We start from the raw sequence: 13955 nt of genomic DNA on the forward strand, positions 1-13955 counted from the left end.
GTTGGGTAGTAGAATGAAGTGTAAATTTCAAATCCCTGTCAGACCTTTTGATGCTCAGAGGGAGCTGGAATTGTGTGTGTTGTGAGAATTGGCGGGCTAAGGTGGTGTGTTTCTAAGCAGAAATACCGAGAGAACGCATTAGGTTGAGTAGTAAAATATATCCTTTCATAACACATTGAAGCACCTCTTTTAGCACAACAGGAGCCTCAAAACAGTCCCCGTCATCAGCGGTCCGTGCTTTAAATAGGCAAGAAAAGCAAAAACAGGATAAAAGGAAATATTTAAAGGAAATAAAGGTATTTTGCTGGCCCTCTGTTCTCCCCTCGTTGCCAATGTCCCCTGTATATTGTTTCTCTCTTGGTGCATGGTGTCTACGTGCCCATTTCACACCACCTCTGTTCCCAAAGCTGTGCAGTCACCACCTTTGCGCATGTTGACGGAGAGGAGCAAACTGTTATAGTGGCATTATTTAAATGCAATTTCTGGAGGAATTTGTAAACATACCCTTTGTGTGAGTGCTGCTGGGAGCTTGTGGTGTGTCCTTCCATGGTGCTCCCAGGAGACCATCATGGCTCTGGCGACACTGGGGCTGGCATGTGTCACACTGTCACAGAGCTGGAAGCGGCTTGTATCAGCTAGAAAAGCATTGCAGCCAAGGGTTCACCTGGGGAACGGCCCTGTTCAGTGCCAGGTTCGGGAGACAAAATGCTGGCTGGAGTAGGGAGATCCGTCCTGTCACTAGGAGAGTACAGGAGGGCTTGCGGGGTGATCCATGTTTCTGTGGCTTGTGTTTTGTTTTTTACTCTGTGCATCTGCAGTGTTGCTGTGTACCTCTGAATTGTTGGGCATGGCTAACAAGTTACCACTTTGCTGTATTTCCCAGTGGATTCGAAATTTGTCTGTTTCCTTAAGGCAGAAAATTCATGAGTTTGTTTTTGTCAATATGCTTTACTGCTTTGTTTTCATGATCTACAAAGGAATTACAAAATTGTAACAGGCACAAGATTTTGGCATGTATCTAGAAGAACGAATAGAATAAAAAAATAAGGTCTTGTCTAGTTTCAACTGAAACTTTAGGAATTTTGCACTGATAATTCAGATATATGGACTTGCTGTTAATATGCAGCCCCTCCTAACTGTCCTGGGAGTAATCCAGCAATGTCAGCAATGCCTGGAGCAGGGTATGTGGTTATTTTTTTTAGGCACCTGAAGTGGTGTTAATCTGTGGGAAGGTTAGAAAGACTCATAATTCTTCCTTATCAGTTCTGTGTTTTGAAATTACTTTGCAAGTGTACCTGCCCATATATGTTACTTTGCAGAATGGCACACACTCCGGTCCTTTCTGATACAGCCACTTGCAGTTTCAATAGGCTAAATAGAAAAGAGTTTTAGAGGCTTTCTGCTTAATGCTCCAGTGCAATTAAATCCTGACTTTGTTTGTAGAAGATACAATCAGCACATGTTGGAACGCCCGATATGACCCATAAAAATAAGAGGCTTTGTTCATTTCTGTTGCGTATGTTCTCGTGAGCCGAAGTGAAGTGAGTGTTACCAAGGGCTGTGTATTCAGGGAGTGAACTCCAGCAATCCTGCTAGTAGAGGGGGCCATGTAGAGCTCCTGACGTGGGGTTTTTTACATCATCAGCCTCTGTTGCTGATGGATATGACTTCGTTGTGAATGTTTCAAAAGTTTTGGTTTTCTTTAAAGTTGCTCTTGAGAGCTGTTCAGTACAAGGAAGAGGATTTCTGTGTTTGTTAAATAAAGCTGGGAAGTTTAGCAGCCCTCAAAGCTGCAAAAGGAAAAAGCACGAAAATCAGGCTTCACAGGGATACAGTTTTAAGGGAAAAAATATCCTGGATTAACAAACAGAGGATGACCAAAATAATCCTCCCTTCTCTCCCTCCTTTCCCCCACTCCACAGTAATTCAGCATTCTGAGGTTGGTCTTGTATTTAAGATCTGCTTCATAACTTATAAAAAAAACTTGGATATGGCAGATACCTGTCATATACCATACGGTTTAAACAAGCATCTAATTTAAACTGACACTGTTTCTAGCTGTTCTGTTCAAGCTGCCTTCTCGCTGAACAGATCCTGTTATCTAGTGGCTCTGCCCAGCAGAAAACCTCACGTGTTGGGGGGGGCTTCACTCTGCTCCGGCTACCCTGTATGTTGAAAAATATTTTTGCAATTGTGGAAGAAACTGCCCCCCTCCCAGGAGGCTGATATTCCTCCCCTCCCCTTCCTCTGGAAACATTGGATCATTTCAAAAGCAAATCCAGAGAAGCCGATGCATTGGTGTGTTACGTCAGCTGTGCTCAGTTTGGGTGAGCTTGAAACACTGATTCTCCTGTACCTCTGTCGCGTTCTGTCAAGCCAGCAGAAGGCTTGGAGTAAGTTAATGCTTTGTGTAGGTGGTACACTATCGCTGCTTAGGCTAGATCATAAAGAAACTCAAAGCAATGGAACATTTGGGAAAAAAACCCCAAAACCCACTGAAAAATGGAATGCCTTGCTCTAGGAGTTATTTCATATTATTCCCTAACATGAGGGGTGGCGTCTACAACAGTATAGGGGCAACAACCTATAGGGGGAAAAGATGACTTTCTATTATTAGCTATAAAGATATTTATATTTCAGACTTCAGTTGTACCATTGTACCTTTTCTATTTCAGATAGAGCTAAAATGTAAATGACGTATCAGTAACACTTTCTTTCTAAGGAAAATGTCTCTAGTAGTAGCTAGTGTTTCAGATTTTAAGAATGAATTAATTGATGTGGGCCAATTTTCAGGTTTACAGTCTACTAGGAAGCAAAACTTTCCTTAATGTATTACTGTATAACACAAAATAATTTTAGTACATAGGCCACTTACCTAGTATCTTAGTACACATTAGTGGAATATATGTGGTGAAGAAGAAAGTCAATAAAACCTGTGCTGGTCATACTTCATGGGATATTCTAAAGCAGTTTTTTTTCTGTGGAATTCTATTAAGTCCCCATATTTTTATTTTGTCATCTTTATGAATTCATTAAACATTTTTCTTTTCTAGAAAAAGAAGTATGAGAAATTACAGTACTTGTATAATTTACAATTAAAATTTAAATCTAAAATTCAACAGATGGAGTAATATTAATAGCCATTCTTTTTTACAAAAGTAGCTCTGATAGTCATAGGGAACATGATGCTATAAAAGAAGGAATGACAGTATCATATAATATTTACTAATATAACCCAAGTTGTCTAAATGCTGTTTAGGTATGGTTTTATTAAATACCTTTTTTTAAAAGACTTTTGTCTACAGGGATGCCTTGTGTTAATGATTTGTTGGAATTGCCATGTTATGTTAAATTCTATCAGGGTATAGGATATAGCAGTCTTGAGGTGAGTCTGGATTCCCTTTGTAGGTAACTGGAGCTTCTCACTGATTTTTAGCCTGTTCAGCACCTCACTGAAGGATGCTCTGTGTTCAGAGCTGTGTCCCCCATCTGTCCCGTGCCACAGCTGCCAGGCAAACTCTCTGCAAAATTGTGCAGCAGGATTTAGAAATTTCTTACCAAATCAAATCTTCCAACAGTGAATCTAGTTTAAACTGCTAATTTGCTAATGATCTAAACCGAACTGACTCAAGAGGTGCATGCCAGGTAGGGGTTGTTTCCACTCTAATCCTTTTACTGAAGGAGAGGTACCTTGAAAGCAGTTATCTGCAAGTGTTTTGTGGCGTGTTTTCAGGGATGGTTGGACTCGTTCCTGCAGCTGATGCCAGGCTCCATTCGGTCTGTAGAAGAGTGGACCTGTACTGAAAAGCCACCGTGCTCTCTCCACCTGTATGTGGTGCGGAGCACCTTAATGCATGTGTGTGTGGTACAGACAGCCTGAGCTGTGGCTCTGGGTTTGAAAATCAGTAATGTGTTCTTGTCGAGTGGAGGACTTCACTGAAATAAACAGCTAATTAATGTGTAAAAATAATTGCCACTACAGATTCATGCAGGTGGGTGTGTTTTTGTTTTCTTTAAAGTGCATGTTTTCTGTATGCCAAACGCTCATCATGTTTACTTTGACATGTGATGCCCGTGCTCAGTGGTCTCAGATGCAGTCTGCCTCTGGACCATTTAGTATGGCTCTCGGAGTGGACGATCAGAATTGGATTGCAGATTCAGTTTATTGTTTTGCTGGTTTGTTCCTTGCAATGCATAACCTGCCTAAGGATAGCAATTGATTTTTATGTGAGAAAAGGAAGGAGACAATGCAAATAAGCAGTCTTCATTCAAGTTGATTTTAATGCCGTAAATTTCATCAGTGAAGAGAGAAAACAGCACAATGCTTCCTCCAGATTGTTGTTTAATTTAATCTTCTCTCCACTTCTCCCCACCTCCCTCCAATGCACATATCCTCCATGAGTTTTGAGGATACTGCAAGAACAAACTGATTTCCTCTGATTGCAGATATGCTTTCAAACCTGTAACTTGCCTTAATGGAAGGTACCAGCGATGAAGTAGACAAAATCAGTTGCCTTATTACCCATCAGATAAATTACTCATTAAATCAAATCATCCTCCTTTGGTGAAACAGAATGAGTGATTTGACTTCTGTCAAGAGACTACCAAAGAAAAATACTGAGGTATCAATCCTTTTATTAAGAAAATCTTGAAAGTTACGAAGTATATTAGTTTGTAGTCTACAACTGCTCTCTCTTGACTTTGTTTTAAAGGAGCTGGGGGAAGCTGTCTCCTTGTGAGCCACCTTGCAGATTGATAGGCACTTTTCAACAAGGTGGTGTGTAATGACACGGGGGTGGAAAATGCAAAGCAGTTCTTTTGAGAATTTTGAGATACACACAAGTATGTTTTCTGTTAAAATGTAAATAACCTAGCTATTCAAGTATAGGAAAGCTGCACAAGTGACTTGGAACAATTCATTAAGTCCTCATTGCTGTAGTGTAATTTTACACTTTATTTCCATATAGAGTGGCAGAATATTGAGCAATTTGACAGATGAGTGAAAAACTGTATTTTTACTGGGATGGTGACTCTTAAGGTTGCTTCAAATCTGTTACCTTGCAAACTGAATGCATCCTCAAATTATACCTAAAGAAACACACAACATCTAGTGAAAACTTCAGAAAAGGGACTGGAATTTTCTTTTCTTTGGTATTTTAGCTTGTCTTCTCATTGCTGCTTAATACTGTTCCTTTCATTCTGGTGTCCTGCAGTATGATTTGGTAGTGTGTGCTTTCCTGTAGAAGCCATCATTAATGTTGAAAATAGAGAAAAAAAAAAAGCATATTAATGCTGTAAATATAGCCAATGGAGAAATATAATAAAATGTCCAGCATTACAGGTTTGTTGCTTTCAAGTACAGTTTGCTGTGGGCTGTGTTATGTTAGTAAGTCTCCAGCACTTGGTTGAAGGAAATAGCTGAGTCTTCCTGTTTATAGAGGTAGCAGGCAAAAAATTTCTTCTAAATAAAACTTACACTGAAATTGTAATATTGTCAGCTGCTCAATGTCCTGTAAGCTCCTGTGTCGATTACAAAGTTACTGATAAATAAATCACTGTTATGTTTTGTCTTCTGAGACTTTGTTTTGACAGAAGTTTTGTACACACACAATAAATTATTTTGGCTTGGGGATAGAAAAAGGAGGAATGTGGTTTTTGGGGAGTTTGTATACTGGACTGAGTATTTCAATGGTCAGATGTAACCTATGTATACATGATATATACAAAAAATATATATTTTTTTCTCTAATTTAGAGCACTTTGCTAAGATTAGGACATCTTTTATGTTTTAAGACTGTCTTGAGATCAAGTGTCACTAACTTTAAAAATACGGAGAGAAGAACGTAGGCTGTAAATACAGCGATGCTTTATTACGGCCATAATTTAAAAGCTGTGTAGCCATGTGCATTTACAATTCTGTAATCCTTTTGGCTTTGTGGAGTGCTTTAAGCATCATACAAGTTGATATGAGAAAAAGTGTTTACAGCCCATTTCATAGGGAATATGTAATTCTAATAAGTTTTATGTTCAGGTTGTCTGTAGGTTAGAACTTTGTGTTATAAAGAAAGACGCACAAAAAGCATCTGCAAAATCTGGGTTAAAAAAAGCAATGTGTAAAGGTGTTTGTCAAGTTGCTATCTAAAAATCCTATGGTGCAATTGTGGTTGTATCTGTCTTGATCGTGCAAACTTGCACGTAAGCAGTTAGTTACATGAAACCTACTGACTTAATGGATTGGGGATACCTTCTGGTATTAAGAAAAATACAAACGTGGCCGTAGTCTGTGTTTCAGAAAAAAGGTGGAGGTGGGGAAATAGTTTTCATTCTTTCCATTCGCTTCCTATGCAAGTATACAGATTGTTCCTTATCCTAATGCCTGAGGAGCTTAGTACAGTCAGTACCGTTGTCTCTTCTGCTAGTGAAGAAGTTGCTTTTCCTTGTAGTCCCACCATCCCTGGTATTTTATTCACTTAGATCATGGACGTTCATCCTTGTCAAGGAACAGATAGGTAAACTCTTCATTTGAGGCTGTTGAAGTCATGACTTCAATATGTTTTGGGTTCTTCTCTTGTTTTCCGGCTCTTACTGAAGATGGCTAGGTATGTCTGGAGTACAGAAGCTTCTTGTGGTGAAGTAAGGGCGTAGAGAGCTTGATCACACACTGCTGTAATGATCCCCAGCCCCTCAGGCTGGTGGTGTTGCAGTGTATGAAAACGCCTCTTACATATATGATACCATCAAATTCCTGCCGCTTCTGACCTTTAGTAGGGCTCTGAAGCTTTGGTAAGCTGGATTCCTGAAAAATAAAACTGTGTTTCTTAAAGCCACCAAGGACCATCCCCATTTTCCATGTGTGGTGTTTTTCCCCCATGGCATGGTGGGTCCTTGCGTACAGCACTGCCGCGCAGCCCCTCTGCTCAGCCAGACCCCTGGCACCCTCAGGTCCCCCTCTCCTCCTTCTCTCTAATTAGCCTTTTTGTTCTTTGCTCGGGCCTTTAGCTGTGATAACAGGATTGATGATCCAGAGGAAGAAATTATTCTCCCTGAGCTGTAGAATGGTTTTTTGGCAACACCACCACACAGTTCTGTAGTCAAAAGCTGACCCCTTGTCTTGACCTGTGAAAAAGCTACAACTGAAGTGGTGGGTTGTTTGTTGTCTCTTACTGTCCTCTTGGCTTTTCTCCAGAGAGGCTGTCAAAGGTATCAGCTAGGGCAGGTTTTTGTAGCAGGGTTTGCACACAAAGGTAATGTTTGCATCATTGTAGCAGGGTTTGCAACAATCCTGCAGAAAGAATAAATTGGAAATCAATACTTAATTTTATTATTCGGACTTTCAAGTAAGCCTCACTTCTAGTCTGGCAGATTTTATTTGTTGACTTAGTTGAAAGATCTCTTGACGCCTGTGTTATGAACCAAGCTGGTTCCTTCTATTGACAATTTTTTTTATCAAACAATTAATGGAATTAGTGTGGCTTGTTCTTCCCATTGTATATTCACCAAGTTTTAAAATACAGCTGAAATACAATACTGAGAGTACTACTGAAAAACAAGAGAAGAAACCGGGAGTTTCCATATTTGCCTTTTTAAAAAAAATACGTGTATATCTCTTATGTTCTTCCAGCAGCATTGTCATAAGCCCTGCCTGAGGATTTCACAACAGTTCAATCCTGTATTTGTAAATAAATCATGATGTTTATTATTGTGACCCATTTTACTGAGAGTACCAAATCTGCTGTCAGCTAAATTCAAAGGAATGACATGGATATAAAGCTGCCTGTACAGATTCCTTTTAAACCGATTTGTGTAGTAGTCTGTGCCATCAGAAGGGTAATTAATTTATGGACTGTACAGCTGTTATACATAATATGTCAAAACTGTGGCTGCAAGTGATCTTCTCATAAGGTCAAACTCTGAATTGTAATAGTTGAAGATCTGAGACTACATCACATTTGCATGTACTAGATGATATTTAAATCAGAGATATTGTGTTTATGCTGCATGGCCACAAATGGAGATGATGACCCCACCCCTCAGGTGGAAGATTTGGGTTCTGCTGACATATGCAGAGTGTGGAAGCTGAAAGGTGTTCCTAGCCATCTAGATTAAGCCAGACTAGCATCTGTGGCTTTTGTTCCTCATTTACGTGCCATATGAAGATGCATGCTTATGTCTGAGCCACCCCGGGATGCATTTCCCATCGCTATCTGCTGCCCAAAGGGTAGCTTTCTATGCACAACAAGGATTGTGCCATCCCAGCGTGGTGCTGAGCCCGTCACCTGCTGTGCAAGCCCTCAGTGTCATCTGCAAATCTTGTGGTGGATGTCCTCAGTAAGATTTAGTTTTGTGTGAAGGATTGCCCTTTTTGTCGGTAGTGTTTTCATAAAGGCTTTTCTACTTCCTCACCATCTCTAAGTGGATAGTAAATGTCTGGTGTCTGTCATAAATAGTGGGCTCTTTCAAATCCTGTTGGTTTTTTTACACTTCAAAAGTAGTGAAAAATAAACTGCATTGCAGCAATGTTAGTGGAAACAGCCAACATTTGGAGATGTTTTGATATGGAAGAAAAACATTTAAGCATTTATAGAAGTAGATACTTAATTTTGAAAATGCTGTGTTAGAAAACACTTTTGCAGTTGGCCTGTCCACCGCTGTTTCCCCACTTCTGCGTGGCAAAAGCAATGTTTTCCTTTCTGTTGGCATGAGCTAAATGGTCGGACAGTGGTCACTTAACTATAGCTAGTCCATAACCATAGCTTTGGTTTGACTAAGGCTACCAGTTAGTTGTCTTTATGAAGAATTAAACTTTTGCTGAATACTTTCAGGAAGCATAAATGCTTCATATTTAACAGCCTTGTATGATTTACCTGTAGTTTTAAAAATCACTTGTGTAGAACTTGTGTCATTAAATCAGCATAGGTTCCTGACCAGAGACGAAACTGTGATTATCTCTGCAAAAATACAGACTGCGCCTCTCAAGGAGGATGCTGCTCTTTAGACTCTTCCTTTCCCCAGGGGCAAGGTTGCACGTTTTCGTGGGCTACCATATAGAATCCATGTTCTGGGCTGTAGTCTGGAGCATAAAGCCAAATTAAAATTTGTGGGAGAAAGCTTTTCGTGGCTGTGTTTTAGACTTGATGTGTTTTCATCTTGTTTGCTGGCTGGTTCTGCATTGCGCTTGATGGGTAGGCAGGAAAGCAGCTGCAAGCAGCCTGCTGTGCAAGTGCTCCAAGCAGGCAGCGGAAGGCATGCTACAGCTGTGGTTTGAGGTTATGCTCAGTGAAATACCAGCCTTAAAACGTTGCCACCCGTCCTACCCTCTACATCGGTCTGCTTCCATCTCCGTCGTGTTGTGCAGCTGATGCAGTAGAAAACCCACCTGACAAAAATAGATATTCAGGTGGTTATTCTTAAAATACGTGTGTGCGTTTGGAGGGCTTTGTATTGTGTGTGGGTTTTCTTTTTCGAGTTAGGCAGTGTGGTTTTGGGGAGAAAAATACTTTCCCGATTCAGATCCCTTTCCTGGGATAGTATGACAGAACTGTGTGGCTGCAAACGATCTTTTAATAAGGTCAAACTCTGAATTGTTGTAATAGTTGAAGATCTGAGGCTACATCACATTTGCGTGTACTAGATGATATTTAAATCAGAGAAATTATGTTTATGCTGCGTGGTCACAAATGGAGATGATGACCCCACCTCTCAGGTGGAAGATTTGGGTTCTGCTGACATTTGCAGAGTGTGGAAGCTGAAAGGTGTTCCTAGCCATCTAGATTGAGACAGACCAGCTTAATCCACATGGATTAAGTTGACCGCGTGGACGTGGGTATGGCTGAGTTGTGGAGAACAGCCTCGGGACAACTTTTAAGACCTGGGTACACCTGTTTCTCATGTTTTCTGCATGCTCTCTGTTTGAGAAAAATGCCTGTAGGATGAAGCTCAGTTTAGAGTCTGGGAGGGGGTGACAAGGGAATGGTCTCTGGCACCACTCTGTGCTGCCCACCATGTCCTGCCCTGGCACTGCTCCCTCGGGAATTTCACTCTCTTCTGTGTCAGTTCTTGTTTCACTCAGTTTTCTGGCAATGAAACATGCTTTACAACTGCAGCTGTTTCCCAATCACCTTAAGTCATCCACAGGCAGAGCTGCTGTTGACAGGCTCAGTTCCCACTGCTCTTTCCAAAGGGTGCTGCCACCTCCCTGCTGCTGCAACAGGGTTCATTGTGCCATATGCCATATGACTGGCCGGGTGAGTTTTCTTGTTTTGGTGCTTGGTTCGCGTTAGTTTGCATGCTGTTCAGTTTCCCAGTGTGCTTCCCTGTGCAGCCCCGCGAGCTGTTGTGCCAGTGCCAGGAGCAGGATGAGGATGGGAGGGATGCGGGAGAAGGGCAGGGATGCTTATTTTAGCAGTAGCGCTGCCATATGCCAACTATAAGTGACCTTGATCATAGCCAAAGGTCCTGCCTTCCGTCACTCTTGGTATTAATGCTTCAGAGAAGGGGACTTTAATAGGTTTTATTACAGTGCCAGCACCTGGAGTGAAGAGGAGGAGTGAGCAGAGTCTGCTGCATCCCACGGGTGTTAATGGGAGCACTGGATCCTGCAGGGCTGTCCTTGTCCTTCACTAACCTCGGTACACCTGGCAAGTCTGGCTGGGAGCAGGCCTGACGCAATGAACGTTCTTGACCAAAGCGTGTATTTTAAAACTGCTTAATTTACTTTTGGCTCATCTGATGAGATGGTTCTGATCTGTTGCACTAGTTAGGTGAGTGCAGATTAGATGTGGTTTTAAACAGTCTGGTTTCAGAAAGGAATTTTTTTTCCTCCTTTCTAAGGAAAAAGGAATAGAAGGCTTCAAATCTTTAGGAATTGGGTAATTATTAAAGAAATCATTGTTATTCTCTCTTTTCCATGGGGTGAAGGTAATACTGGAACAGAGATGCATGCAGCTGCTGAACAGTGATGGGGTTAATTGCCAACTGAAACATTGCTGCAGCTCCTTTTCAGGAAGGAAAAAGCAAAATAATTGAAGGATTGTTTGCCAGTGGAAACACGATTGATTTCTTCGTATACATATGAAGAAACAAAATTAACTAGTGCTGCCCTCTTGCAGTTCAACAGCAAGACAGTCATTGAACTGGTCTCAGTAGTTATCACTTCATATTGTTTAGGTACAGTTGCAGCTACAGGTTTTCTGAAGGAAAGGTGGGTAGGGGGAGTTCCCAGTAATCCTTTGGAGGGAAGATAACAATGAGATTGCCTCGTGCAGCAGCTCTTGGATCCTGAAGTTGAAGGACATGAAGAGACCCTGGTTCTGTGAAAACCGGTTTCCACATTTCATGTTAACTGCAGATGTTTTCTTAGTAACTGCCAAGGAAACTCAGTAAATAATCTTCCTCTTTTTAATTACTAAAGGTGTCTGTTCTGCAGTCTGTGTGGCTGGGGCTGTGGTGGCTTTGGTGCCACCCACCCACCCACACACACACACACACACATACACACCCACCCAGCTTCCTTAGCTGGCTCTGGGTCACTGGAAGGCAGTGGTTGGGTTATGGGGCAGGGGACCTGCTTCTTCCTCCTCCTTATGTCAAAGTGATGACTCCAAAGAGTTCGTGCCCTCCTATGTCTCTCTTCAAAAGCTGGAGGAACAGTTTGCTCCCACCTCTGAAGAACAGGTGGGTTGGAGTGGTTTTCGGTGCGTGAAAGCCTGAAGCGTGTCTAAAATGATTTAGGTTTATAATCTGACATGCTGCCGCGGTCTTTGAGACATCCGCTATTCTTACCAGAACTGTGTAATAATGTTCCTAAATAGCTGTATGTTGAGGACAAACAAACGGCTCTGTACTTGCGCAATGTGCAGAGCCGTGTTACTGATCTTTGGCTTTATTCTGTCAGATTGAAAAGGGTGGTTTCTTCATGGTGTAACACGGTACTTTGCACCTCTAATATCCTGAGAGTTTTTTTTCTAGGCAAAGGTTACTTTCCTATGTCATATGTGTTTCATTTTGGTCTATGCCATATTTTAAGTAATTCTTTCATCGTTTGTGCCTACCTTAAAATATCTAAAAAGAGTGTCTCCTCACCCCCCACCATTCATGTTAAATAACAGCAGGGAAGAGGAGCTTGAGATGGTATTTAAGCCTGCAAAGGTTAGGGTAGACAGCTGTTGAAGATAGATTACTTAGAAGGATAGGTATGGGCCAGAGCTAGAGGAGTGCAAAATCCTAATGAAGAGCTAAGGCTTTCATGAGACATCTAAAGGCAGATGAAGAAATTTTGATCCAAGTCCTCAGTCCAGCAGGGAACAGGTGATGGGTAGATTGAGATTGCTTCTTCTGTTTTCAGGGTGAATTGTATACAGTGCACCATCTGAAATCTTATTTCAAACGCTGACATTCAGAGGATCGCTCTGAAGGTGCTCTAACATTTGCTTTAGTTCCTTCTGCCTCAGCAGGCATTAAGCTCTGTTTAAAATACTGCCCTAGTGCAACATTCCCCCCGCCCCACGCTGAGGAAATCCGTAGTTTTTAGAGCTAAAAATTAGGGCCATAGGTACCTGGAAATACCAGTATTTCATATCTTTTTAGTCCAGTAGGGGATCCCAATCTTTTTTTAAATACATGGTATTTAAAAAAATGATGCTTCTTGCCAGTTCTATGTAATCTGTCATTGTTGGGAGCACTAACGGCCACTTAAAATTGCAAATCAAGCCTCTTTGCGCTCTGTGCTGGTCTTTACCAACATGTACAATGTATGTTTGGCCTCATGGCAGATTTTTGCCCACATTTTCTTTCAAGACTTCATAGTTGTGTTAGGAAGGATGTTGAATTTGAAGGGATAGCAAATAGTATGTCTGTGCATGTGAAACAATCCTGTGTGCCCAACCCACCGAAGATAAGACTCTGTGTTTCTCCTTGCAATGAAGATTGTTTAATCTGATGATGTGATGCAAGGTAGTGGCAGGGACAAGTTGGAAGCATGAGTTCTTGGTCAATCCTAGTGCCATGGCTGCGTGTTGAGGCGCATGGTTTCATTAGGGCCCTTTCCTTAATTGTGTGCCCTTTCGTTTTACCCTTTATCGTCTTGCACCATTCAGTTTCTCAGTCCCTTCCTTTTATTAACCATGGTAGTTGGCTGGCAGGCCTCATACTGCAAAGCTGGCTCCAGCTGACTGCCTTTTTTTTTTTTTTTTTTTAAAAAAAAAAAAAAAATCACTGCAGAGGTCGATTCCTCCAGCATGTCAGGGACTGCCGGTAAAGGAAGATACTCCTGAAATCACAATAGGCTGGTAATTCTGGGGAAAACACACAAAACCCATTGTGTGCTGTCTTAACTGCATGTGGTGTTATGAACCTTCTTATCAAGTCTTTGTGATGTGTCAGAAAGGGCTGCCCCTCATTTTTCAAATGGAGGCATGGATTTGCCCTCTGTGTGGGATGGGTGTGTGGGGTTGGTTGGGGGTTTTTTTGTTTGTTTTTTTTACTATCCCACTGTTGTCTGGAAATCAAAACTTTAATCCAGAGTCATTTAATACGCTTGCAAAGCTTGAAGATAATAAACTATTTGAAGTATGATAGAAGAAGCAAAATCTATGCAGTACATATTCACAAATAGTTTTGTTTTGACATTTATCTTGCTGTAGTCATTCTGCCAATTGGCTTCAGGCAGGGCTACCAAAAGAATGAACACATGTTGCATTCATTAGTTCTCATCTGGCTGTGCTTCGTCTTGCAAGGCAGACAGAGTCGTGATGGTGCGAAGCAGACGGTAACGTGTGTGCTGCGCGTGCCCGTGTGGTGAGCAGAACCCTCGCTTTGCAAATCTGCTGCTTTTAAGCTGCCGTGTTTTGTTTGGTTTTAATAGAATGGGTTGTGAGTGTGTTGCCAGTGATGTCATGGCTTGCTCGAAAGATGTCATATGAAAAATATTCAGATGCAATGCTACGGGGCCAGCCTCC

General features: G+C 41.5%; 1 protein-coding gene across 3 annotated transcripts in view; it reads left to right on the plus strand.

Annotated features, from left to right (window-relative positions):
* Positions 1-13955, plus strand: part of EML4 (EMAP like 4) — a 162996-nt gene that overhangs the window by 53672 nt on the left and 95369 nt on the right. The window lies entirely within an intron of this gene.

This window comes from Falco biarmicus, chromosome 12 (assembly GCF_023638135.1).
Source record: "Falco biarmicus isolate bFalBia1 chromosome 12, bFalBia1.pri, whole genome shotgun sequence".
Taxonomy (NCBI): Eukaryota; Metazoa; Chordata; class Aves; order Falconiformes; family Falconidae; genus Falco; species Falco biarmicus.